The 27,746-nt window shown below is 45.1% G+C and overlaps 1 protein-coding gene across 4 annotated transcripts in view; it reads right to left on the bottom strand.

The window, feature by feature from the left end:
* The window catches only part of shroom2a (shroom family member 2a), a 134,945-nt gene that overhangs the window by 50,364 nt on the left and 56,835 nt on the right, over nucleotides 1–27,746 (bottom strand). The window lies entirely within an intron of this gene.

Below are 27,746 nucleotides of genomic sequence, written 5' to 3'. Positions count from 1 at the left end.
TATGGCTAAATGGTACACTGTTTTTCAAATCAGCACATATCAAAGCTGCTGGCTGAATTTAAATCTAGACTTGGTTTCCTCTATAGTAATCGCTCCTCTTTCACCCCCAGCTGCCAAACTAACCCTGATTCAGATGACCATCCTACCCATGCTAGATTACGGAGACATCATTTATAGATCGGCAGGTAAGGGTGCTCTCGAGCAGCTAGATGTTCTTTACCATTCGGCCATAAGATTTGCCACCAATGCTCCTTATAGGACACATCAGTGCACTCTATACTCTTCTGTAAACTGGTCATCTCTATATACCCGTCGCAAGACCCACTGGTTGATGCTTATTTATAAAACCGTCTTAGGCCTCACTCCCCCTTATCTGAGATATCTACTGCAGCCCTCATCCTCCACATACAACACCTGTTCTGCCAGTCACATTCTGTTAAATGTCCCCAAAGCGCACACATCCCTGAGTCGCTTGTCTTTTCAGCTTGCTATAGCTAGCGACTGGAACGAGCTGCAACAAACACTCAAACTGCAGGTTTTATCTCAATCTCTTCATTCAAAGACTCAATCATGGACACTCGCTGACAGTTGTGGCTGCTTCGCGTGATGTATTGTTGTCTCTACCTCCTTGCCCTTTGTGCTGTTGTCTGTGCTCAATAATGTTTGTACCCTGTTTTGTGCAGCTCCATGTTGTGCTGCTGCAATGTTGTGTTGCTGCCATGCTGTGTTGTCATGTGTTGCTGCCATGCTATGTTGTCGTCATAGGTTTCTCTTTATATAGTGTTGTGGTGTCTCTCTTGTCGTGATGTGTGTTTTGTCCTATATTTTGAATCCCAGGCCCCGCAGGAGGCCTTTTGCCTTTTGGTAGGCCGTCATTGTAAATAAGAATTTGTTCTTAACTGACCTGCAGAGTTAAATGAACATAAAGCAGTGGTATACAGAAGAATGTATGTGTTTGAGCCAATCAGTTCTGTTGTGACAAGTATACAGAAGATAGCCCTATTTGGTAAAAGACCAAGTCCATATTATGGCAAGAACAGCTCAAATAAGCAAAGCAAAACGACATTTCATCATTACTTTAAGGCATGAAGGTCAGTAAATGTGGAACATATCTAGAATTTTTAAAGTTTCTTCAAGTGCCGTCGCAAAAACCATCAAGCGCTATGATGAAACTGGCTTTGATGAGGACCGCCACAGGAAAGGAAGACCCAGAGTCATCTCTGCTAAAGAGGATAAGTTCATTAGAGTTAACTGCACCTCAGATTGCAGCCCAAATAAATGCTTCACTGAGTTCAAGTAACAGATATCTCAACATCAACTGTTCAGAGGAGACTGCATGAGTCAGGCCTTTATGGTCCATTTGCTGCAAAGAAACCACTACTAAAAGACACCGATAAGAAGAAGAGACTTGCTTGGGCCAAGAAACACGAGCAATTAGACAGGTGGAAATCTGTCCTTTGGTCTGATGAGTTCAAATTTGCGATTTTGCAGCGATACGCCATCCCATCTGGTTTGCGTTTAGTGGGAATATCATTTGTTTTTCAACAGGACAATGACCCAACACACCTCCAGGCTGTGTAAGGGCTATTTGACCAAGGAGAGTGATGCATCAGATGACCTGGCCTCCACAATCACCCGACCTCAACCCAATTGAGAATGTTTGGAGCGCAGAGTAAATGAAAAGCAGCCGACAAGTGCTCAGCATATGTGGGAAAGTCGGTTGAGAGAATGCCAAGAGTGTACAAAGCTGGCAAAGGAAAAGGGTGGCTACTTTGAAGAAACTAAAATATATTTTGATTTGTTTAACACTTTTTTGGTTACTACTAGCGATGCACGATATTGGTGAACAAATCAGAACCAGCCGATATTAGCTAAAAATGCCAACATCTGTATCGGCCCGATGTCTAGTTTAACGCCGATGTTAAAAACCGATGTCAAAGCTACCGTGCATACCTATATAACGTAGTTACATGACGTAATGGCGCTACACATGCAACCTAGCCCACAATGTCTGTTGTGTGGATGGAGCAGTAAAAAAGTCGAGCAGACATTTGAAAGAGTAAGAATATTTCAGCAAGACAACTCAAAAGGCGAAATCCATTAAAGCCAAGATAATGGAATTCACCAGTACAGCACCAGCACCAGTACACACTACCAAGTGTGCCATTTTTCAGATGTTGCCCTAGTTACAGTTGTAGCGTCACTGCTATCAGCTTCACGACATACATACTAAGGAACCCAAACAGCGTTCCATAGAAATCCTGGTTGAGAATGAAACGACTGAACAAATGAACAACGAAACAGCACAGCAAGTAAGTGAAAGAAATAGGTTTTGATTATGTTTCACTGGTAATGGGGACATACATAAATGCCAACAAAATAACTTTTTGGTTAGTGTGGTGTGTGTGTGTGTTACCTTAATTTAACTATACAAGTCAGTTAAGAAGAAATTCCTATTTACAATGATTGCCCAGACGATGCTGGGTGAACTGTGCGCTGCCCACTGGGACTCCCAATCACTGCCAGATGTGAAACAGCATGGATTTGAACCAGGGACTGTAGTGACGCCTCTTGCACTGAGATGCAGCGCCTTAACACACACACATGGACACAGCATTCTAACTATTTAACTGTCTGTACTAGAATGTTTAAAAGGCCGCTAAAATGTTAAATATCGGTTATCGTATCGTTTTATTTCTCAAGGAAAAATGTATAGACTCTGGAACCATGACTACTACTAGTATGGATGTGTAGACTCTGGAGCTGGAGCCATGACTACTACTAGTATGGATGTGTAGACTGGAGCCATGACTACTACTAGTATGGATGTATAGACTCTGGAGCCATGCCTACTACTAGTATGGATGTATAGACTCTGGAGCAGGAGACATGACTACTACTCGTATGGATGTATAGACCTTACAGTGAAAGGCTGACTTACGAGCCCTTTAAACAATGCAGTTCAAGAAAAAGTTGGAGAGATATAGACTCTGGAGTATAAACTCTGGAGTCATGACTACTACTAGTATGGATGTATAGACTCTGGAACCATGACTACTACTAGTATGGATGTGTAGACTCTGGAGCTGGAGCCATGACTACTACTAGTATGGATGTGTAGACTCTGGAGCTGGAGCCATGACTACTACTAGTATGGATGTGTAGACTGGAGCCATGACTACTACTAGTATGGATGTATAGACTCTGGAGCCATGACTACTACTAGTATGGATGTATAGACTGGAGCTATGACTACTACTAGTATGGATGTGTAGACTCTGGAGCCATGACTACTACTAGTATGGATGTGTAGACTCTGGAGCCATGACTACTACTAGTATGGATGTGTAGACTGGAGCCATGACTACTACTAGTATGGATGTGTAGACTCTGGAGCCATGACTACTACTAGTATGGATGTGTAGACTCTGGAGCCATGCCTACTACTAGTATGGATGCGTAGACTGGAGCCATGACTACTACTAGTATGGATGTGTAGACTGGAGCCATGCCTACTACTAGTATGGATGTGTAGACTCTGGAGCCATGACTACTACTAGTATGGATGTGTAGACTGGAGCCATGACTACTACTAGTATGGATGTGTAGACTGGAGCCATGCCTACTACTAGTATGGATGTATAGACTCTGGAGCCATGACTACTACTAGTATGGATGTATAGACTCTGGAGCCATGACTACTACTAGTATGGATGTATAGACTCTGGAGCCATGACTACTACTAGTATGGATGTGTAGACTCTGGAGCCATGACTACTACTAGTATGGATGTGTAGACTGGAGCTATGACTACTACTAGTATGGATGTGTAGACTCTGGAGCCATGACTACTACTAGTATGGATGTGTAGACTGGAGCCATGACTACTACTAGTATGGATGTGTAGACTGGAGCCATGCCTACTACTAGTATGGATGTGTAGACTCTGGAGCTGGAGCCATGACTACTACTAGTATGGATGTGTAGACTGGAGCCATGACTACTACTAGTATGGATGTATAGACTCTGGAGCCATGACTACTACTAGTATGGATGTATAGACTGGAGCCATGACTACTACTAGTATGGATGTGTAGACTGGAGCCATGACTACTACTAGTATGGGTGTGTAGACTCTGGAGCTGGAGCCATGACTACTACTAGTATGGATGTGTAGACTGGAGCCATGACTACTACTAGTATGGATGTGTAGACTCTGGAGCTGGAGCCATGACTACTACTAGTATGGATGTGTAGACTGGAGCCATGACTACTACTAGTATGGATGTGTAGACTGGAGCCATGCCTACTACTAGTATGGATGTGTAGACTCTGGAGCTGGAGCCATGACTACTACTAGTATGGATGTGTAGACTGGAGCCATGACTACTACTAGTATGGATGTATAGACTCTGGAGCCATGACTACTACTAGTATGGATGTATAGACTGGAGCCATGACTACTACTAGTATGGATGTGTAGACTGGAGCCATGACTACTACTAGTATGGGTGTGTAGACTCTGGAGCTGGAGCCATGACTACTACTAGTATGGATGTGTAGACTGGAGCCATGCCTACTACTAGTATGGATGTGTAGACTCTGGAGCTGGAGCCATGACTACTACTAGTATGGATGTGTAGACTGGAGCCATGACTACTACTAGTATGGATGTGTAGACTCTGGAGCCATGACTACTACTAGTATGGATGTGCAGACTCTGGAGCCATGCCTACTACTAGTATGGATGTGTAGACTGGAGCCATGACTACTACTAGTATGGATGTGTAGACTCTGGAGCCATGACTACTACTAGTATGGATGTGTAGACTGGAGCTATGACTTCTACTAGTATGGATGTGTAGACTCTGGAGCCATGACTACTACTAGTATGGATGTGTAGACTCTGGAGCCATGACTACTACTAGTATGGGTGTTTAGACTCTGGAGCCATGACTACTACTAGTATGGATGTGTAGACTGGAGCCATGACTACTACTAGTATGGATGTGTAGACTGGAGCCATGCCTACTACTAGTATGGATGTGTAGACTGGAGCCATGCCTACTACTAGTATGGATGTGTAGACTCTGGAGCTGGAGCCATGACTACTACTAGTATGGATGTGTAGACTGGAGCCATGACTACTACTAGTATGGATGTGTAGACTCTGGAACCATGACTACTACTAGTATGGATGTGTAGACTCTGGATCGGGAGCCATGCCTACTACTAGTATGGATGTGTAGACTGGAGCCATGACTACTACTAGTATGGATGTGTAGACTCTGGAGCCATGACTACTACTAGTATGGATGTGTAGACTCTGGAGCCATGCCTACTACTAGTATGGATGTGTAGACTGGAGCCATGACAACTACTAGTATGGATGTGTAGACTGGAGCCATGCCTACTACTAGTATGGATGTGTAGACTCTGGAGCCATGACTACTACTAGTATGGATGTGTAGACTGGAGCCATGACTACTACTAGTATGGATGTGTAGACTGGAGCCATGCCTACTACTAGTATGGATGTGTAGACTCTGGAGCCATGACTACTACTAGTATGGATGTATAGACTCTGGAGCCATGACTACTACTAGTATGGATGCGAAGACTCTGGAGCCATGACTACTACTAGTATGGATGTGTAGACTCTGGAGCCATGACTACTACTAGTATGGATGTGTAGACTGGAGCTATGACTACTACTAGTATGGATGTGTAGACTGGAGCCATCACTACTACTAGTATGGATGTGTAGACTGGAGCCATGTCTACTACTAGTATGGATGTGTAGACTCTGGAGCTGGAGCCATGACTACTACTAGTATGGATGTGTAGACTGGAGCCATGACTACTACTAGTATGGATGTATAGACTCTGGAGCCATGCCTACTACTAGTATGGATGTCTAGACTGGAGCCATGCCTACTACTAGTATGGATGTGTAGACTCTGGAGCCATGACTACGACTAGTATGGATGTATAGACTCTGGAGCCATGACTACTACTAGTATGGATGTGTAGACTGGAGCCATGACTACTACTAGTATGGATGTGTAGACTGGAGCCATGCCTACTACTAGTATGGATGTGTAGACTGGAGCCATGACTACTACTAGTATGGATGTGTAGACTGGAGCTATGACTACTACTAGTATGGATGTGTAGACTCTGGAGCTGGAGCCATGACTACTACTAGTATGGATGTGTAGACTGGAGCCATGACTACTACTAGTATGGATGTGTAGACTCTGGAGCCATGACTACTACTAGTATGGATGTGTAGACTCTGGAGCCATGACTACTACTAGTATGGGTGTTTAGACTCTGGAGCCATGACTACTACTAGTATGGATGTGTAGACTGGAGCCATGACTACTACTAGTATGGATGTGTAGACTGGAGCCATGCCTACTACTAGTATGGATGTGTAGACTCTGGAGCTGGAGCCATGACTACTACTAGTATGGATGTGTAGACTGGAGCCATGACTACTACTAGTATGGATGTGTAGACTCTGGAACCATGACTACTACTAGTATGGATGTGTAGACTCTGGAGCGGGAGCCATGCCTACTACCAGTATGGATGTGTAGACTGGAGCCATGACAACTACTAGTATGGATGTGTAGACTGGAGCCATGCCTACTACTAGTATGGATGTGTAGACTGGAGCCATGACTACTACTAGTATGGATGTGTAGACTGGAGCTATGACTACTACTAGTATGGATGTGTAGACTGGAGCCATGCCTACTACTAGTATGGATGTGTAGACTGGAGCCATGACTACTACTAGTATGGATGTGTAGACTGGAGCTATGACTACTACTAGTATGGATGTGTAGACTCTGGAGCTGGAGCCATGCCTACTACTAGTATGGATGTGTAGACTGGAGCCATGACTACTACTAGTATGGATGTGTAGACTCTGGAGCCATGACTACTACTAGTATGGATGTGTAGACTGGAGCCATGACTACTACTAGTATGGATGTGTAGACTGGAGCCATGCCTACTACTAGTATGGATGTGTAGACTCTGGAGCCATGACTACTACTAGTATGGATGTATAGACTCTGGAGCCATGACTACTACTAGTATGGATGCGTAGACTGGAGCCATGACTACTACTAGTATGGATGTCTAGACTGGAGCCATGCCTACTACTAGTATGGATGTGTAGACTGGAGCCATGCCTACTACTAGTATGGATGTATAGACTCTGGAGCCATGACTACTACTAGTATGGATGTATAGACTCTGGAGCAATGACTACTACTAGTATGGATGTATAGACTCTGGAGCCATGACTACTACTAGTATGGATGTGTAGACTCTGGAGCCATGACTACTACTAGTATGGATGTGTAGACTCTGGAGCCATGACTACTACTAGTATGGATGTGTAGACTGGAGCCATGACTATTACTAGTATGGATGTGTAGACTCTGGAGCCATGACTACTACTAGTATGGATGTGTAGACTGGAGCCATGACTACTACTAGTATGGATGTGTAGACTGGAGCCATGCCTACTACTAGTATGGATGTGTAGACTGGAGCCATGACTACTACTAGTATGGATGTGTAGACTGGAGCCATGCCTACTACTAGTATGGATGTGTAGACTCTGGAGCGGGAGCCATGCCTACTACTAGTATGGATGTGTAGACTGGAGCCATGACTACTACTAGTATGGATGTGTAGACTGGAGCCATGACTACTACTAGTATGGATGTGTAGACTGGAGCCATGCCTACTACTAGTATGGATGTGTAGACTGGAGCCATGACTACTACTAGTATGGATGTGTAGACTGGAGCTATGACTACTACTAGTATGGATGTGTAGACTCTGGAGCTGGAGCCATGACTACTACTAGTATGGATGTGTAGACTGGAGCCATGACTACTACTAGTATGGATGTATAGACTCTGGAGCAATGACTACTACTAGTATGGATGTATAGACTCTGGAGCCATGACTACTACTAGTATGGATGTGTAGACTCTGGAGCCATGACTACTACTAGTATGGATGTGTAGACTCTGGAGCCATGACTACTACTAGTATGGATGTGTAGACTGGAGCCATGACTACTACTAGTATGGATGTGTAGACTCTGGAGCCATGACTACTACTAGTATGGATGTGTAGACTGGAGCCATGACTACTACTAGTATGGATGTGTAGACTGGAGCCATGCCTACTACTAGTATGGATGTGTAGACTGGAGCCATGACTACTACTAGTATGGATGTGTAGACTGGAGCCATGCCTACTACTAGTATGGATGTGTAGACTCTGGAGCGGGAGCCACGCCTACTACTAGTATGGATGTGTAGACTGGAGCCATGACTACTACTAGTATGGATGTGTAGACTGGAGCCATGACTACTACTAGTATGGATGTGTAGACTGGAGCCATGCCTACTACTAGTATGGATGTGTAGACTGGAGCCATGACTACTACTAGTATGGATGTGTAGACTGGAGCTATGACTACTACTAGTATGGATGTGTAGACTCTGGAGCTGGAGCCATGACTACTACTAGTATGGATGTGTAGACTGGAGCCATGACTACTACTAGTATGGATGTGTAGACTCTGGAGCCATGACTACTACTAGTATGGGTGTTTAGACTCTGGAGCCATGACTACTACTAGTATGGATGTGTAGACTGGAGCCATGACTACTACTAGTATGGATGTGTAGACTGGAGCCATGCCTACTACTAGTATGGATGTGTAGACTCTGGAGCTGGAGCCATGACTACTACTAGTATGGATGTGTAGACTGGAGCCATGACTACTACTAGTATGGATGTGTAGACTCTGGAACCATGACTACTACTAGTATGGATGTGTAGACTCTGGAGCGGGAGCCATGCCTACTACCAGTATGGATGTGTAGACTGGAGCCATGACAACTACTAGTATGGATGTGTAGACTGGAGCCATGCCTACTACTAGTATGGATGTGTAGACTGGAGCAATGACTACTACTAGTATGGATGTGTAGACTGGAGCTATGACTACTACTAGTATGGATGTGTAGACTCTGGAGCTGGAGCCATGCCTACTACTAGTATGGATGTGTAGACTGGAGCCATGACTTCTACTAGTATGGATGTGTAGACTCTGGAGCCATGACTACTACTAGTATGGATGTGTAGACTGGAGCCATGACTACTACTAGTATGGATGTGTAGACTGGAGCCATGCCTACTACTAGTATGGATGTGTAGACTCTGGAGCCATGACTACTACTAGTATGGATGTATAGACTCTGGAGCCATGACTACTACTAGTATGGATGCGTAGACTGGAGCCATGACTACTACTAGTATGGATGTCTAGACTGGAGCCATGCCTACTACTAGTATGGATGTGTAGACTGGAGCCATGCCTACTACTAGTATGGATGTATAGACTCTGGAGCCATGACTACTACTAGTATGGATGTATAGACTCTGGAGCAATGACTACTACTAGTATGGATGTATAGACTCTGGAGCCATGACTACTACTAGTATGGATGTGTAGACTGGAGCCATGACTACTACTAGTATGGATGTGTAGACTCTGGAGCCATGACTACTACTAGTATGGATGTGTAGACTGGAGCCATGACTACTACTAGTATGGATGTGTAGACTCTGGAGCCATGACTACTACTAGTATGGATGTGTAGACTCTGGAGCCATGACTACTACTAGTATGGATGTGTAGACTGGAGCCATGACTACTACTAGTATGGATGTGTAGACTGGAGCCATGCCTACTACTAGTATGGATGTGTAGACTGGAGCCATGACTACTACTAGTATGGATGTGTAGACTGGAGCCATGCCTACTACTAGTATGGATGTGTAGACTCTGGAGCGGGAGCCATGCCTACTACTAGTATGGATGTGTAGACTGGAGCCATGACTACTACTAGTATGGATGTGTAGACTGGAGCCATGACTACTACTAGTATGGATGTGTAGACTCTGGAGCTGGAGCCATGCCTACTACTAGTATGGATGTGTAGACTGGAGCCATGACTACTACTAGTATGGATGTGTAGACTGGAGCCATGCCTACTACTAGTATGGATGTGTAGACTTTGGAGCCATGACTACTACTAGTATGGATGTGTAGACTGGAGCTATGACTACTACTAGTATGGATGTGTAGACTCTGGAGCCATGACTACTACTAGTATGGATGTGTAGACTCTGGAGCCATGACTACTACTAGTATGGGTGTTTAGACTCTGGAGCCATGACTACTACTAGTATGGATGTGTAGACTGGAGCCATGAATACTACTAGTATGGATGTGTAGACTGGAGCCATGCCTACTACTAGTATGGATGTGTAGACTCTGGAGCTGGAGCCATGACTACTACTAGTATGGATGTGTAGACTGGAGCCATGACTACTACTAGTATGGATGTGTAGACTCTGGAACCATGACTACTACTAGTATGGATGTGTAGACTCTGGATCGGGAGCCATGACTACTACTAGTATGGATGTGTAGACTGGAGCCATGACTACTACTAGTATGGATGTATAGACTCTGGAGCCATGACTACTACTAGTATGGATGTATAGACTGGAGCCATGACTACTACTAGTATGGATGTGTAGACTGGAGCCATGACTACTACTAGTATGGGTGTGTAGACTCTGGAGCTGGAGCCATGACTACTACTAGTATGGATGTGTAGACTGGAGCCATGCCTACTACTAGTATGGATGTGTAGACTCTGGAGCTGGAGCCATGACTACTACTAGTATGGATGTGTAGACTGGAGCCATGACTACTACTAGTATGGATGTGTAGACTCTGGAGCCATGACTACTACTAGTATGGATGTGCAGACTCTGGAGCCATGCCTACTACTAGTATGGATGTGTAGACTGGAGCCATGACTACTACTAGTATGGATGTGTAGACTCTGGAGCCATGACTACTACTAGTATGGATGTGTAGACTGGAGCTATGACTTCTACTAGTATGGATGTGTAGACTCTGGAGCCATGACTACTACTAGTATGGATGTGTAGACTCTGGAGCCATGACTACTACTAGTATGGGTGTTTAGACTCTGGAGCCATGACTACTACTAGTATGGATGTGTAGACTGGAGCCATGACTACTACTAGTATGGATGTGTAGACTGGAGCCATGCCTACTACTAGTATGGATGTGTAGACTCTGGAGCTGGAGCCATGACTACTACTAGTATGGATGTGTAGACTGGAGCCATGACTACTACTAGTATGGATGTGTAGACTCTGGAACCATGACTACTACTAGTATGGATGTGTAGACTCTGGATCGGGAGCCATGCCTACTACTAGTATGGATGTGTAGACTGGAGCCATGACTACTACTAGTATGGATGTGTAGACTCTGGAGCCATGCCTACTACTAGTATGGATGTGTAGACTCTGGAGCCATGCCTACTACTAGTATGGATGTGTAGACTCTGGAGCCATGCCTACTACTAGTATGGATGTGTAGACTGGAGCCATGACTACTACTAGAATGGATGTGTAGACTGGAGCCATGCTTACTACTAGTATGGATGTGTAGACTCTGGAGCCATGACTACTACTAGTATGGATGTGTAGACTGGAGCCATGACTACTACTAGTATGGATGTGTAGACTGGAGCCATGCCTACTACTAGTATGGATGTGTAGACTCTGGAGCCATGACTACTACTAGTATGGATGTATAGACTCTGGAGCCATGACTACTACTAGTATGGATGCGTAGACTGGAGCCATGACTACTACTAGTATGGATGTCTAGACTGGAGCCATGCCTACTACTAGTATGGCTGTGTAGACTGGAGCTATGACTACTACTAGTATGGGTGTTTAGACTCTGGAGCCATGACTACTACTAGTATGGATGTATAGACTCTGGAGCCATGACTACTACTAGTATGGATGTATAGACTCTGGAGCCATGACTACTACTAGTATGGATGTGTAGACTCTGGAGCCATGACTACTACTAGTATGGATGTATAGACTCTGGAGCCATGACTACTACTAGTATGGATGTGTAGACTCTGGAGCCATGACTACTACTAGTATGGATGTATAGACTCTGGAGCCATGACTACTACTAGTATGGATGTATAGACTCTGGAGCCATGACTACTACTAGTATGGATGTGTAGACTCTGGAGCCATGACTACTACTAGTATGGATGTGTAGACTGGAGCTATGACTACTACTAGTATGGATGTGTAGACTGGAGCCATCACTACTACTAGTATGGATGTGTAGACTGGAGCCATGTCTACTACTAGTATGGATGTGTAGACTCTGGAGCTGGAGCCATGACTACTACTAGTATGGATGTGTAGACTGGAGCCATGACTACTACTAGTATGGATGTATAGACTCTGGAGCCATGCCTACTACTAGTATGGATGTCTAGACTGGAGCCATGCCTACTACTAGTATGGATGTGTAGACTCTGGAGCCATGACTACTACTAGTATGGATGTATAGACTCTGGAGCCATGACTACTACTAGTATGGATGTGTAGACTGGAGCTATGACTACTACTAGTATGGATGTGTAGACTCTGGAGCCATGACTACTACTAGTATGGATGTGTAGACTGGAGCCATGACTACTACTAGTATGGATGTGTAGACTGGAGCCATGCCTACTACTAGTATGGATGTGTAGACTGGAGCCATGACTACTACTAGTATGGATGTGTAGACTGGAGCCATGCCTACTACTAGTATGGATGTGTAGACTCTGGAGCGGGAGCCATGCCTACTACTAGTATGGATGTGTAGACTCTGGAGCTGGAGCCATGACTACTACTAGTATGGATGTGTAGACTGGAGCCATGACTACTACTAGTATGGATGTGTAGACTGGAGCCATGCCTACTACTAGTATGGATGTGTAGACTCTGGAGCCATGACTACTACTAGTATGGATGTGTAGACTGGAGCCATGACTACTACTAGTATGGATGTGTAGACTGGAGCCATGCCTACTACTAGTATGGATGTGTAGACTGGAGCCATGACTACTACTAGTATGGATGTGTAGACTGGAGCTATGACTACTACTAGTATGGATGTGTAGACTCTGGAGCTGGAGCCATGCCTACTACTAGTATGGATGTGTAGACTGGAGCCATGACTACTAGTAGTATGGATGTGTAGACTGGAGCCATGCCTACTACTAGTATGGATGTGTAGACTGGAGCCATGACTACTACTAGTATGGATGTGTAGACTGGAGCCATGACTACTACTAGTATGGATGTGTAGACTGGAGCCATGACTACTACTAGTATGGATGTGTAGACTCTGGAACCATGACTACTACTAGTATGGATGTGTAGACTGGAGCCATGCCTACTACTAGTATTGATGTGTAGACTCTGGAGCTGGAGCCATGACTACTACTAGTATGGATGTGTAGACTGGAGCCATGCCTACTACTAGTATGGATGTGTAGACTGGAGCCATGCCTACTACTAGTATGGATGTGTAGACTCTGGAGCAGGAGCCATGCCTACTACTAGTATGGATGTGTAGACTGGAGCCATGCCTACTACTAGTATGGATATGTAGACTGGAGCCATGACTACTACTAGTATGGATGTGTAGACTGGAGCTATGACTACTACTAGTATGGATGTGTAGACTCTGGAGCTGGAGCCATGACTACTACTAGTATGGATGTGTAGACTGGAGCCATGACTACTACTAGTATGGATGTGTAGACTCTGGAGCCATGACTACTACTAGTATGGATGTGTAGACTCTGGAGCCATGACTACTACTAGTATGGGTGTTTAGACTCTGGAGCCATGACTACTACTAGTATGGATGTGTAGACTGGAGCCATGACTACTACTAGTATGGATGTGTAGACTGGAGCCATGCCTACTACTAGTATGGATGTGTAGACTCTGGAGCTGGAGCCATGACTACTACTAGTATGGATGTGTAGACTGGAGCCATGACTACTACTAGTATGGATGTGTAGACTCTGGAACCATGACTACTACTAGTATGGATGTGTAGACTCTGGAGCGGGAGCCATGCCTACTACCAGTATGGATGTGTAGACTGGAGCCATGACAACTACTAGTATGGATGTGTAGACTGGAGCCATGCCTACTACTAGTATGGATGTGTAGACTGGAGCCATGACTACTACTAGTATGGATGTGTAGACTCTGGAGCTGGAGCCATGCCTACTACTAGTATGGATGTGTAGACTGGAGCCATGACTACTACTAGTATGGATGTGTAGACTCTGGAGCCATGACTACTACTAGTATGGATGTGTAGACTGGAGCCATGACTACTACTAGTATGGATGTGTAGACTGGAGCCATGCCTACTACTAGTATGGATGTGTAGACTCTGGAGCGGGAGCCATGCCTACTACTAGTATGGATGTGTAGACTGGAGCCATGACTACTACTAGTATGGATGTGTAGACTGGAGCCATGACTACTACTAGTATGGATGTGTAGACTGGAGCCATGCCTACTACTAGTATGGATGTGTAGACTGGAGCCATGACTACTACTAGTATGGATGTGTAGACTGGAGCTATGACTACTACTAGTATGGATGTGTAGACTGGAGCTATGACTACTACTAGTATGGATGTGTAGACTCTGGAGCTGGAGCCATGACTACTACTAGTATGGATGTGTAGACTGGAGCCATGACTACTACTAGTATGGATGTGTAGACTCTGGAGCCATGACTACTACTAGTATGGGTGTTTAGACTCTGGAGCCATGACTACTACTAGTATGGATGTGTAGACTGGAGCCATGACTACTACTAGTATGGATGTGTAGACTGGAGCCATGCCTACTACTAGTATGGATGTGTAGACTCTGGAGCTGGAGCCATGACTACTACTAGTATGGATGTGTAGACTGGAGCCATGACTACTACTAGTATGGATGTGTAGACTCTGGAACCATGACTACTACTAGTATGGATGTGTAGACTCTGGAGCGGGAGCCATGCCTACTACCAGTATGGATGTGTAGACTGGAGCCATGACAACTACTAGTATGGATGTGTAGACTGGAGCCATGCCTACTACTAGTATGGATGTGTAGACTGGAGCCATGACTACTACTAGTATGGATGTGTAGACTGGAGCTATGACTACTACTAGTATGGATGTGTAGACTCTGGAGCTGGAGCCATGCCTACTACTAGTATGGATGTGTAGACTGGAGCCATGACTACTACTAGTATGGATGTGTAGACTCTGGAGCCATGACTACTACTAGTATGGATGTGTAGACTGGAGCCATGACTACTACTAGTATGGATGTGTAGACTGGAGCCATGCCTACTACTAGTATGGATGTGTAGACTCTGGAGCCATGACTACTACTAGTATGGATGTATAGACTCTGGAGCCATGACTACTACTAGTATGGATGCGTAGACTGGAGCCATGACTACTACTAGTATGGATGTCTAGACTGGAGCCATGCCTACTACTAGTATGGATGTGTAGACTGGAGCCATGCCTACTACTAGTATGGATGTATAGACTCTGGAGCCATGACTACTACTAGTATGGATGTGTAGACTGGAGCCATGCCTACTACTAGTATGGATGTGTAGACTGGAGCCATGCCTACTACTAGTATGGATGTGTAGACTCTGGAGCAGGAGCCATGCCTACTACTAGTATGGATGTGTAGACTGGAGCCATGCCTACTACTAGTATGGATATGTAGACTGGAGCCATGACTACTACTAGTATGGATGTGTAGACTGGAGCTATGACTACTACTAGTATGGATGTGTAGACTCTGGAGCTGGAGCCATGACTACTACTAGTATGGATGTGTAGACTGGAGCCATGACTACTACTAGTATGGATGTGTAGACTCTGGAGCCATGACTACTACTAGTATGGATGTGTAGACTCTGGAGCCATGACTACTACTAGTATGGGTGTTTAGACTCTGGAGCCATGACTACTACTAGTATGGATGTGTAGACTGGAGCCATGACTACTACTAGTATGGATGTGTAGACTGGAGCCATGCCTACTACTAGTATGGATGTGTAGACTCTGGAGCTGGAGCCATGACTACTACTAGTATGGATGTGTAGACTGGAGCCATGACTACTACTAGTATGGATGTGTAGACTCTGGAACCATGACTACTACTAGTATGGATGTGTAGACTCTGGAGCGGGAGCCATGCCTACTACCAGTATGGATGTGTAGACTGGAGCCATGACAACTACTAGTATGGATGTGTAGACTGGAGCCATGCCTACTACTAGTATGGATGTGTAGACTGGAGCCATGACTACTACTAGTATGGATGTGTAGACTCTGGAGCTGGAGCCATGCCTACTACTAGTATGGATGTGTAGACTGGAGCCATGACTACTACTAGTATGGATGTGTAGACTCTGGAGCCATGACTACTACTAGTATGGATGTGTAGACTGGAGCCATGACTACTACTAGTATGGATGTGTAGACTGGAGCCATGCCTACTACTAGTATGGATGTGTAGACTCTGGAGCGGGAGCCATGCCTACTACTAGTATGGATGTGTAGACTGGAGCCATGACTACTACTAGTATGGATGTGTAGACTGGAGCCATGACTACTACTAGTATGGATGTGTAGACTGGAGCCATGCCTACTACTAGTATGGATGTGTAGACTGGAGCCATGACTACTACTAGTATGGATGTGTAGACTGGAGCTATGACTACTACTAGTATGGATGTGTAGACTGGAGCTATGACTACTACTAGTATGGATGTGTAGACTCTGGAGCTGGAGCCATGACTACTACTAGTATGGATGTGTAGACTGGAGCCATGACTACTACTAGTATGGATGTGTAGACTCTGGAGCCATGACTACTACTAGTATGGGTGTTTAGACTCTGGAGCCATGACTACTACTAGTATGGATGTGTAGACTGGAGCCATGACTACTACTAGTATGGATGTGTAGACTGGAGCCATGCCTACTACTAGTATGGATGTGTAGACTCTGGAGCTGGAGCCATGACTACTACTAGTATGGATGTGTAGACTGGAGCCATGACTACTACTAGTATGGATGTGTAGACTCTGGAACCATGACTACTACTAGTATGGATGTGTAGACTCTGGAGCGGGAGCCATGCCTACTACCAGTATGGATGTGTAGACTGGAGCCATGACAACTACTAGTATGGATGTGTAGACTGGAGCCATGCCTACTACTAGTATGGATGTGTAGACTGGAGCCATGACTACTACTAGTATGGATGTGTAGACTGGAGCTATGACTACTACTAGTATGGATGTGTAGACTCTGGAGCTGGAGCCATGCCTACTACTAGTATGGATGTGTAGACTGGAGCCATGACTACTACTAGTATGGATGTGTAGACTCTGGAGCCATGACTACTACTAGTATGGATGTGTAGACTGGAGCCATGACTACTACTAGTATGGATGTGTAGACTGGAGCCATGCCTACTACTAGTATGGATGTGTAGACTCTGGAGCCATGACTACTACTAGTATGGATGTATAGACTCTGGAGCCATGACTACTACTAGTATGGATGCGTAGACTGGAGCCATGACTACTACTAGTATGGATGTCTAGACTGGAGCCATGCCTACTACTAGTATGGATGTGTAGACTGGAGCCATGCCTACTACTAGTATGGATGTATAGACTCTGGAGCCATGACTACTACTAGTATGGATGTATAGACTCTGGAGCAATGACTACTACTAGTATGGATGTATAGACTCTGGAGCCATGACTACTACTAGTATGGATGTGTAGACTGGAGCCATGACTACTACTAGTATGGATGTGTAGACTCTGGAGCCATGACTACTACTAGTATGGATGTGTAGACTGGAGCCATGACTACTACTAGTATGGATGTGTAGACTCTGGAGCCATGACTACTACTAGTATGGATGTGTAGACTGGAGCCATGACTACTACTAGTATGGATGTGTAGACTGGAGCCATGCCTACTACTAGTATGGATGTGTAGACTGGAGCCATGACTACTACTAGTATGGATGTGTAGACTGGAGCCATGCCTACTACTAGTATGGATGTGTAGACTCTGGAGCGGGAGCCATGCCTACTACTAGTATGGATGTGTAGACTGGAGCCATGACTACTACTAGTATGGATGTGTAGACTGGAGCCATGACTACTACTAGTATGGATGTGTAGACTCTGGAGCTGGAGCCATGCCTACTACTAGTATGGATGTGTAGACTGGAGCCATGACTACTACTAGTATGGATGTGTAGACTGGAGCCATGCCTACTACTAGTATGGATGTGTAGACTCTGGAGCCATGACTACTACTAGTATGGATGTGTAGACTGGAGCTATGACTACTACTAGTATGGATGTGTAGACTCTGGAGCCATGACTACTACTAGTATGGATGTGTAGACTCTGGAGCCATGACTACTACTAGTATGGGTGTTTAGACTCTGGAGCCATGACTACTACTAGTATGGATGTGTAGACTGGAGCCATGAATACTACTAGTATGGATGTGTAGACTGGAGCCATGCCTACTACTAGTATGGATGTGTAGACTCTGGAGCTGGAGCCATGACTACTACTAGTATGGATGTGTAGACTGGAGCCATGACTACTACTAGTATGGATGTGTAGACTCTGGAACCATGACTACTACTAGTATGGATGTGTAGACTCTGGATCGGGAGCCATGACTACTACTAGTATGGATGTGTAGACTGGAGCCATGACTACTACTAGTATGGATGTATAGACTCTGGAGCCATGACTACTACTAGTATGGATGTATAGACTGGAGCCATGACTACTACTAGTATGGATGTGTAGACTGGAGCCATGACTACTACTAGTATGGGTGTGTAGACTCTGGAGCTGGAGCCATGACTACTACTAGTATGGATGTGTAGACTGGAGCCATGCCTACTACTAGTATGGATGTGTAGACTCTGGAGCTGGAGCCATGACTACTACTAGTATGGATGTGTAGACTGGAGCCATGACTACTACTAGTATGGATGTGTAGACTCTGGAGCCATGACTACTACTAGTATGGATGTGCAGACTCTGGAGCCATGCCTACTACTAGTATGGATGTGTAGACTGGAGCCATGACTACTACTAGTATGGATGTGTAGACTCTGGAGCCATGACTACTACTAGTATGGATGTGTAGACTGGAGCTATGACTTCTACTAGTATGGATGTGTAGACTCTGGAGCCATGACTACTACTAGTATGGATGTGTAGACTCTGGAGCCATGACTACTACTAGTATGGATGTGTAGACTCTGGAGCCATGACTACTACTAGTATGGATGTGTAGACTGGAGCCATGACTACTACTAGTATGGATGTGTAGACTGGAGCCATGCCTACTACTAGTATGGATGTGTAGACTCTGGAGCTGGAGCCATGACTACTACTAGTATGGATGTGTAGACTGGAGCCATGACTACTACTAGTATGGATGTGTAGACTCTGGAACCATGACTACTACTAGTATGGATGTGTAGACTCTGGATCGGGAGCCATGCCTACTACTAGTATGGATGTGTAGACTGGAGCCATGACTACTACTAGTATGGATGTGTAGACTCTGGAGCCATGCCTACTACTAGTATGGATGTGTAGACTCTGGAGCCATGCCTACTACTAGTATGGATGTGTAGACTGGAGCCATGACTACTACTAGAATGGATGTGTAGACTGGAGCCATGCTTACTACTAGTATGGATGTGTAGACTCTGGAGCCATGACTACTACTAGTATGGATGTGTAGACTGGAGCCATGACTACTACTAGTATGGATGTGTAGACTGGAGCCATGCCTACTACTAGTATGGATGTGTAGACTCTGGAGCCATGACTACTACTAGTATGGATGTATAGACTCTGGAGCCATGACTACTACTAGTATGGATGCGTAGACTGGAGCCATGACTACTACTAGTATGGATGTGTAGACTGGAGCCATGAATACTACTAGTATGGATGTGTAGACTGGAGCCATGCCTACTACTAGTATGGATGTGTAGACTCTGGAGCTGGAGCCATGACTACTACTAGTATGGATGTGTAGACTGGAGCCATGACTACTACTAGTATGGATGTGTAGACTCTGGAACCATGACTACTACTAGTATGGATGTGTAGACTCTGGATCGGGAGCCATGACTACTACTAGTATGGATGTGTAGACTGGAGCCATGACTACTACTAGTATGGATGTATAGACTCTGGAGCCATGACTACTACTAGTATGGATGTATAGACTGGAGCCATGACTACTACTAGTATGGATGTGTAGACTGGAGCCATGACTACTACTAGTATGGGTGTGTAGACTCTGGAGCTGGAGCCATGACTACTACTAGTATGGATGTGTAGACTGGAGCCATGCCTACTACTAGTATGGATGTGTAGACTCTGGAGCTGGAGCCATGACTACTACTAGTATGGATGTGTAGACTGGAGCCATGACTACTACTAGTATGGATGTGTAGACTCTGGAGCCATGACTACTACTAGTATGGATGTGCAGACTCTGGAGCCATGCCTACTACTAGTATGGATGTGTAGACTGGAGCCATGACTACTACTAGTATGGATGTGTAGACTCTGGAGCCATGACTACTACTAGTATGGATGTGTAGACTGGAGCTATGACTTCTACTAGTATGGATGTGTAGACTCTGGAGCCATGACTACTACTAGTATGGATGTGTAGACTCTGGAGCCATGACTACTACTAGTATGGATGTGTAGACTCTGGAGCCATGACTACTACTAGTATGGATGTGTAGACTGGAGCCATGACTACTACTAGTATGGATGTGTAGACTGGAGCCATGCCTACTACTAGTATGGATGTGTAGACTCTGGAGCTGGAGCCATGACTACTACTAGTATGGATGTGTAGACTGGAGCCATGACTACTACTAGTATGGATGTGTAGACTCTGGAACCATGACTACTACTAGTATGGATGTGTAGACTCTGGATCGGGAGCCATGCCTACTACTAGTATGGATGTGTAGACTGGAGCCATGACTACTACTAGTATGGATGTGTAGACTCTGGAGCCATGCCTACTACTAGTATGGATGTGTAGACTCTGGAGCCATGCCTACTACTAGTATGGATGTGTAGACTGGAGCCATGACTACTACTAGAATGGATGTGTAGACTGGAGCCATGCTTACTACTAGTATGGATGTGTAGACTCTGGAGCCATGACTACTACTAGTATGGATGTGTAGACTGGAGCCATGACTACTACTAGTATGGATGTGTAGACTGGAGCCATGCCTACTACTAGTATGGATGTGTAGACTCTGGAGCCATGACTACTACTAGTATGGATGTATAGACTCTGGAGCCATGACTACTACTAGTATGGATGCGTAGACTGGAGCCATGACTACTACTAGTATGGATGTCTAGACTGGAGCCATGCCTACTACTAGTATGGATGTGTAGACTGGAGCTATGACTACTACTAGTATGGGTGTTTAGACTCTGGAGCCATGACTACTACTAGTATGGATGTATAGACTCTGGAGCCATGACTACTACTAGTATGGATGTATAGACTCTGGAGCCATGACTACTACTAGTATGGATGTGTAGACTCTGGAGCCATGACTACTACTAGTATGGATGTATAGACTCTGGAGCCATGACTACTACTAGTATGGATGTGTAGACTCTGGAGCCATGACTACTACTAGTATGGATGTATAGACTCTGGAGCCATGACTACTACTAGTATGGATGTATAGACTCTGGAGCCATGACTACTACTAGTATGGATGTGTAGACTCTGGAGCCATGACTACTACTAGTATGGATGTGTAGACTGGAGCTATGACTACTACTAGTATGGATGTGTAGACTGGAGCCATCACTACTACTAGTATGGATGTGTAGACTGGAGCCATGTCTACTACTAGTATGGATGTGTAGACTCTGGAGCTGGAGCCATGACTACTACTAGTATGGATGTGTAGACTGGAGCCATGACTACTACTAGTATGGATGTATAGACTCTGGAGCCATGCCTACTACTAGTATGGATGTCTAGACTGGAGCCATGCCTACTACTAGTATGGATGTGTAGACTCTGGAGCCATGACTACTACTAGTATGGATGTATAGACTCTGGAGCCATGACTACTACTAGTATGGATGTGTAGACTGGAGCTATGACTACTACTAGTATGGATGTGTAGACTCTGGAGCCATGACTACTACTAGTATGGATGTGTAGACTGGAGCCATGACTACTACTAGTATGGATGTGTAGACTGGAGCCATGCCTACTACTAGTATGGATGTGTAGACTGGAGCCATGACTACTACTAGTATGGATGTGTAGACTGGAGCCATGCCTACTACTAGTATGGATGTGTAGACTCTGGAGCGGGAGCCATGCCTACTACTAGTATGGATGTGTAGACTCTGGAGCTGGAGCCATGACTACTACTAGTATGGATGTGTAGACTGGAGCCATGACTACTACTAGTATGGATGTGTAGACTGGAGCCATGCCTACTACTAGTATGGATGTGTAGACTCTGGAGCCATGACTACTACTAGTATGGATGTGTAGACTGGAGCCATGACTACTACTAGTATGGATGTGTAGACTGGAGCCATGCCTACTACTAGTATGGATGTGTAGACTGGAGCCATGACTACTACTAGTATGGATGTGTAGACTGGAGCTATGACTACTACTAGTATGGATGTGTAGACTCTGGAGCTGGAGCCATGCCTACTACTAGTATGGATGTGTAGACTGGAGCCATGACTACTAGTAGTATGGATGTGTAGACTGGAGCCATGCCTACTACTAGTATGGATGTGTAGACTGGAGCCATGACTACTACTAGTATGGATGTGTAGACTGGAGCCATGACTACTACTAGTATGGATGTGTAGACTGGAGCCATGACTACTACTAGTATGGATGTGTAGACTCTGGAACCATGACTACTACTAGTATGGATGTGTAGACTGGAGCCATGCCTACTACTAGTATTGATGTGTAGACTCTGGAGCTGGAGCCATGACTACTACTAGTATGGATGTGTAGACTGGAGCCATGCCTACTACTAGTATGGATGTGTAGACTGGAGCCATGCCTACTACTAGTATGGATGTGTAGACTCTGGAGCAGGAGCCATGCCTACTACTAGTATGGATGTGTAGACTGGAGCCATGCCTACTACTAGTATGGATATGTAGACTGGAGCTATGACTACTACTAGTATGGATGTGTAGAATCTGGAGCTGGAGCCATGCCTACTACTAGTATGGATATGTAGACTGGAGCCATGCCTACTACTAGTATGGATGTGTAGACTCTGGAGCAGGAGCCATGCCTACTACTAGTATGGATGTGTAGACTGGAGCCATGACTACTACTAGTATGGATGTGTAGACTGGAGCCATGACTACTACTAGTATGGATGTGTAGACTGGAGCTATGACTACTACTAGTATGGATGTGTAGAATCTGGAGCTGGAGCCATGCCTACTACTAGTATGGATGTGTAGACTGGAGCCATGCCTACTACTAGTATGGATGTGTAGACTCTGGAGCCATGACTACTACTAGTATGGATGTGTAGACTGGAGGCATGACTACTACTAGTATGGATGTGTAGACTGGAGCCATGCCTACTACTAGTATGGATGTGTAGACTCTGGAGCTGGAGCCATGACTACTACTAGTATGGATGTGTAGACTGGAGCCATGACTACTACTAGTATGGATGTGTAGACTCTGGAGCCATGACTACTACTAGTATGGATGTGTAGACTGGAGCTATGACTACTACTAGTATGGATGTGTAGACTCTGGAGCCATGACTACTACTAGTATGGATGTGTAGACTCTGGAGCCATGACTACTACTAGTATGGGTGTTTAGACTCTGGAGCCATGACTACTACTAGTATGGATGTGTAGACTGGAGCCATGAATACTACTAGTATGGATGTGTAGACTGGAGCCATGCCTACTACTAGTATGGATGTGTAGACTCTGGAGCTGGAGCCATGACTACTACTAGTATGGATGTGTAGACTGGAGCCATGACTACTACTAGTATGGATGTGTAGACTCTGGAACCATGACTACTACTAGTATGGATGTGTAGACTCTGGATCGGGAGCCATGACTACTACTAGTATGGATGTGTAGACTGGAGCCATGACTACTACTAGTATGGATGTATAGACTCTGGAGCCATGACTACTACTAGTATGGATGTATAGACTGGAGCCATGACTACTACTAGTATGGATGTGTAGACTGGAGCCATGACTACTACTAGTATGGGTGTGTAGACTCTGGAGCTGGAGCCATGACTACTACTAGTATGGATGTGTAGACTGGAGCCATGCCTACTACTAGTATGGATGTGTAGACTCTGGAGCTGGAGCCATGACTACTACTAGTATGGATGTGTAGACTGGAGCCATGACTACTACTAGTATGGATGTGTAGACTCTGGAGCCATGACTACTACTAGTATGGATGTGCAGACTCTGGAGCCATGCCTACTACTAGTATGGATGTGTAGACTGGAGCCATGACTACTACTAGTATGGATGTGTAGACTCTGGAGCCATGACTACTACTAGTATGGATGTGTAGACTGGAGCTATGACTTCTACTAGTATGGATGTGTAGACTCTGGAGCCATGACTACTACTAGTATGGATGTGTAGACTCTGGAGCCATGACTACTACTAGTATGGATGTGTAGACTCTGGAGCGGGAGCCATGCCTACTACTAGTATGGATGTGTAGACTCTGGAGCTGGAGCCATGACTACTACTAGTATGGATGTGTAGACTGGAGCCATGACTACTACTAGTATGGATGTGTAGACTGGAGCCATGCCTACTACTAGTATGGATGTGTAGACTCTGGAGCCATGACTACTACTAGTATGGATGTGTAGACTGGAGCCATGACTACTACTAGTATGGATGTGTAGACTGGAGCCATGCCTACTACTAGTATGGATGTGTAGACTGGAGCCATGACTACTACTAGTATGGATGTGTAGACTGGAGCTATGACTACTACTAGTATGGATGTGTAGACTCTGGAGCTGGAGCCATGACTACTACTAGTATGGATGTGTAGACTGGAGCCATGACTACTACTAGTATGGATGTGCAGACTGGAGCCATGAGTACTACTAGTATGGATGTGTAGACTCTGGAGCCATGGCTACTACTAGTATGGATGTGAAGACTGGAGCCATGACTACTACTAGTATGGATGTGTAGACTCTGGAGCTGGAGCCATGACTACTACTAGTATGGATGAGTAGACTGGAGCCATGACCACTACTAGTATGGATGTGTAGACTGGAGCCATGACTACTACTAGTATGGATGTGTAGACTCTGGAGCCATGACTACTACTAGTGTGGATGTGTAGACTGGAGCCATGACTACTACTAGTGTGGATGTGAAGACTGGAGCTATGACTACTACTAGTATGGATGTGTAGACTCTGGAGCTGGAGCCATGACTACTACTAGTATGGATGTGTAGACTGGAGCCATGCCTACTACTAGTATGGATGTGTAGACTCTGGAGCCATGACTACTACTAGTATGGATGTGTAGACTGGAGCCATGACTACTACTAGTATGGATGTGTAGACTGGAGCCATGCCTACTACTAGTATGGATGTGTAGACTGGAGCCATGACTACTACTAGTATGGATGTGTAGACTGGAGCTATGACTACTACTAGTATGGATGTGTAGACTCTGGAGCTGGAGCCATGACTACTACTAGTATGGATGTGTAGACTGGAGCCATGACTACTACTAGTATGGATGTGCAGACTGGAGCCATGACTACTACTAGTATGGATGTGTAGACTCTGGAGCCATGGCTACTACTAGTATGGATGTGAAGACTGGAGCCATGACTACTACTAGTATGGATGTGTAGACTCTGGAGCTGGAGCCATGACTACTACTAGTATGGATGAGTAGACTGGAGCCATGACTACTACTAGTATGGATGTGTAGACTGGAGCCATGACTACTACTAGTATGGATGTGTAGACTCTGGAGCCATGACTACTACTAGTGTGGATGTGTAGACTGGAGCCATGACCACTACTATTATGGATGTGTAGACTCTGGAGCCATGACTCAGTTTGATGAATGCCCTGGCTTACTGCAGCAGCTCCTGCAGCATGACATCATCCTCCTATCCTAGTAGTGTTGTCTAGCTCCATAATATAGTCTACTGCAAATACTCCTGTTATTAGTTATGGACAGCCAGGAATGTTCCAGAACACACACAACCTTATCAGCCTTACAAGTCCTTATATATCTTCATCCTACCCACCCCATGTGCTCTGACCTTTTAGTTGGTTAATAAATAACCAGAACTGGAAACCTTGTCTTCAACCATCATTCTTGCACTCTACAGATGCACCATAGTGTCACTCCTCAAACTAGCCTAAGGGGTCACTCCTCATCCTAGCCTAAGGGGTCACTCCTCAACCTAGCCTAAGGGGTCACTCCTCAACCTAGCCTAAGGGGTCACTCCTCAACCTAGCCTAAGGGGTCACTCCTCAACCTAGCCTAAGGGGTCACTCCTCATCCTAGCCTAAGGGGTCACTCCTCAACCTAGCCTAAGGGGTCACTCCTCATCCTAGCCTAAGGGGTCACTCCTCAACCTAGCCTAAGGGGTCACTCCTCAACCTAGCCTAAGGGGTCACTCCTCAACCTAGCCTAAGGGGTCACTCCTCAACCTAGCCTTATTCCTTGACTACACCGCTCGAGTCACAAAATAAATGTAGAAATCAATATTATTCAATTATTGCACCCACACTGCTCGCAAATGAGTGTCTGCATTGCCAGGCGCTAAAATAGAAGTCAGTTCTATATGTGGCACAGATCGCGCTGCAAATCCTGGCTCTCCCATCTCCTCATTGGTTTATAGAAGCAGGTACCCAGGGTGACTGAAAGAAGAATTAGGTAGGTGGCGGTAATGCACCTAATTTATGTAAGTGCCAATCGCAATATAAAGTCCAGAGAAGAAAAAGCCTGGAAGGAAAAAGCCTGATTCGGTTGACCGTTTTATGTGTGGATTAATTGTTGGAGAAGAGGACATTGTGCATTTCAGGTAAAATAACAACTCAATGTTTATATCCCAGGACAAATTAGCTAGCAAAAGAAAGCTAGCTAAATAGGACAAATTAGTTAGCAAGTGCAAGCTAGCTAGGAAAATTGCCATAAATGTTTAATGCTTTTCGACCTGTCCCCAAAATAATGTAATTGGTTCAGAGTTTGTTTTGATATTTTAACCTGCGTGCCGTGATCGCGTTTAGTGTGGGGGGACAAAATACATTTATGCACCTTGGCACACGAGCGCAGCCGTTTTGGGTTCTGTGTAAGACGTCACTCCTCAACCGAGCCGAAGATGTTCCATACTCGTCCTTTTCTTTACACGTTCCAAATGGGTTTTTTAACAGTGCGAATCAGTGCGAAATCTAAGAAATGAATCTGAGCCTCAGCGTTATCACCTATGGACGGCAGAGCTTCCAGCGAGGCCTTGTCAGGCGTGATCATAAGTTCTTCAGTGGAGCAGAGAGCTAC

This window comes from Oncorhynchus masou, chromosome 24 (assembly GCF_036934945.1).
Source record: "Oncorhynchus masou masou isolate Uvic2021 chromosome 24, UVic_Omas_1.1, whole genome shotgun sequence".
In the NCBI taxonomy this organism is placed as follows: Eukaryota; Metazoa; Chordata; class Actinopteri; order Salmoniformes; family Salmonidae; genus Oncorhynchus; species Oncorhynchus masou.
This window is presented reverse-complemented; position numbering and strand designations above follow the sequence as displayed.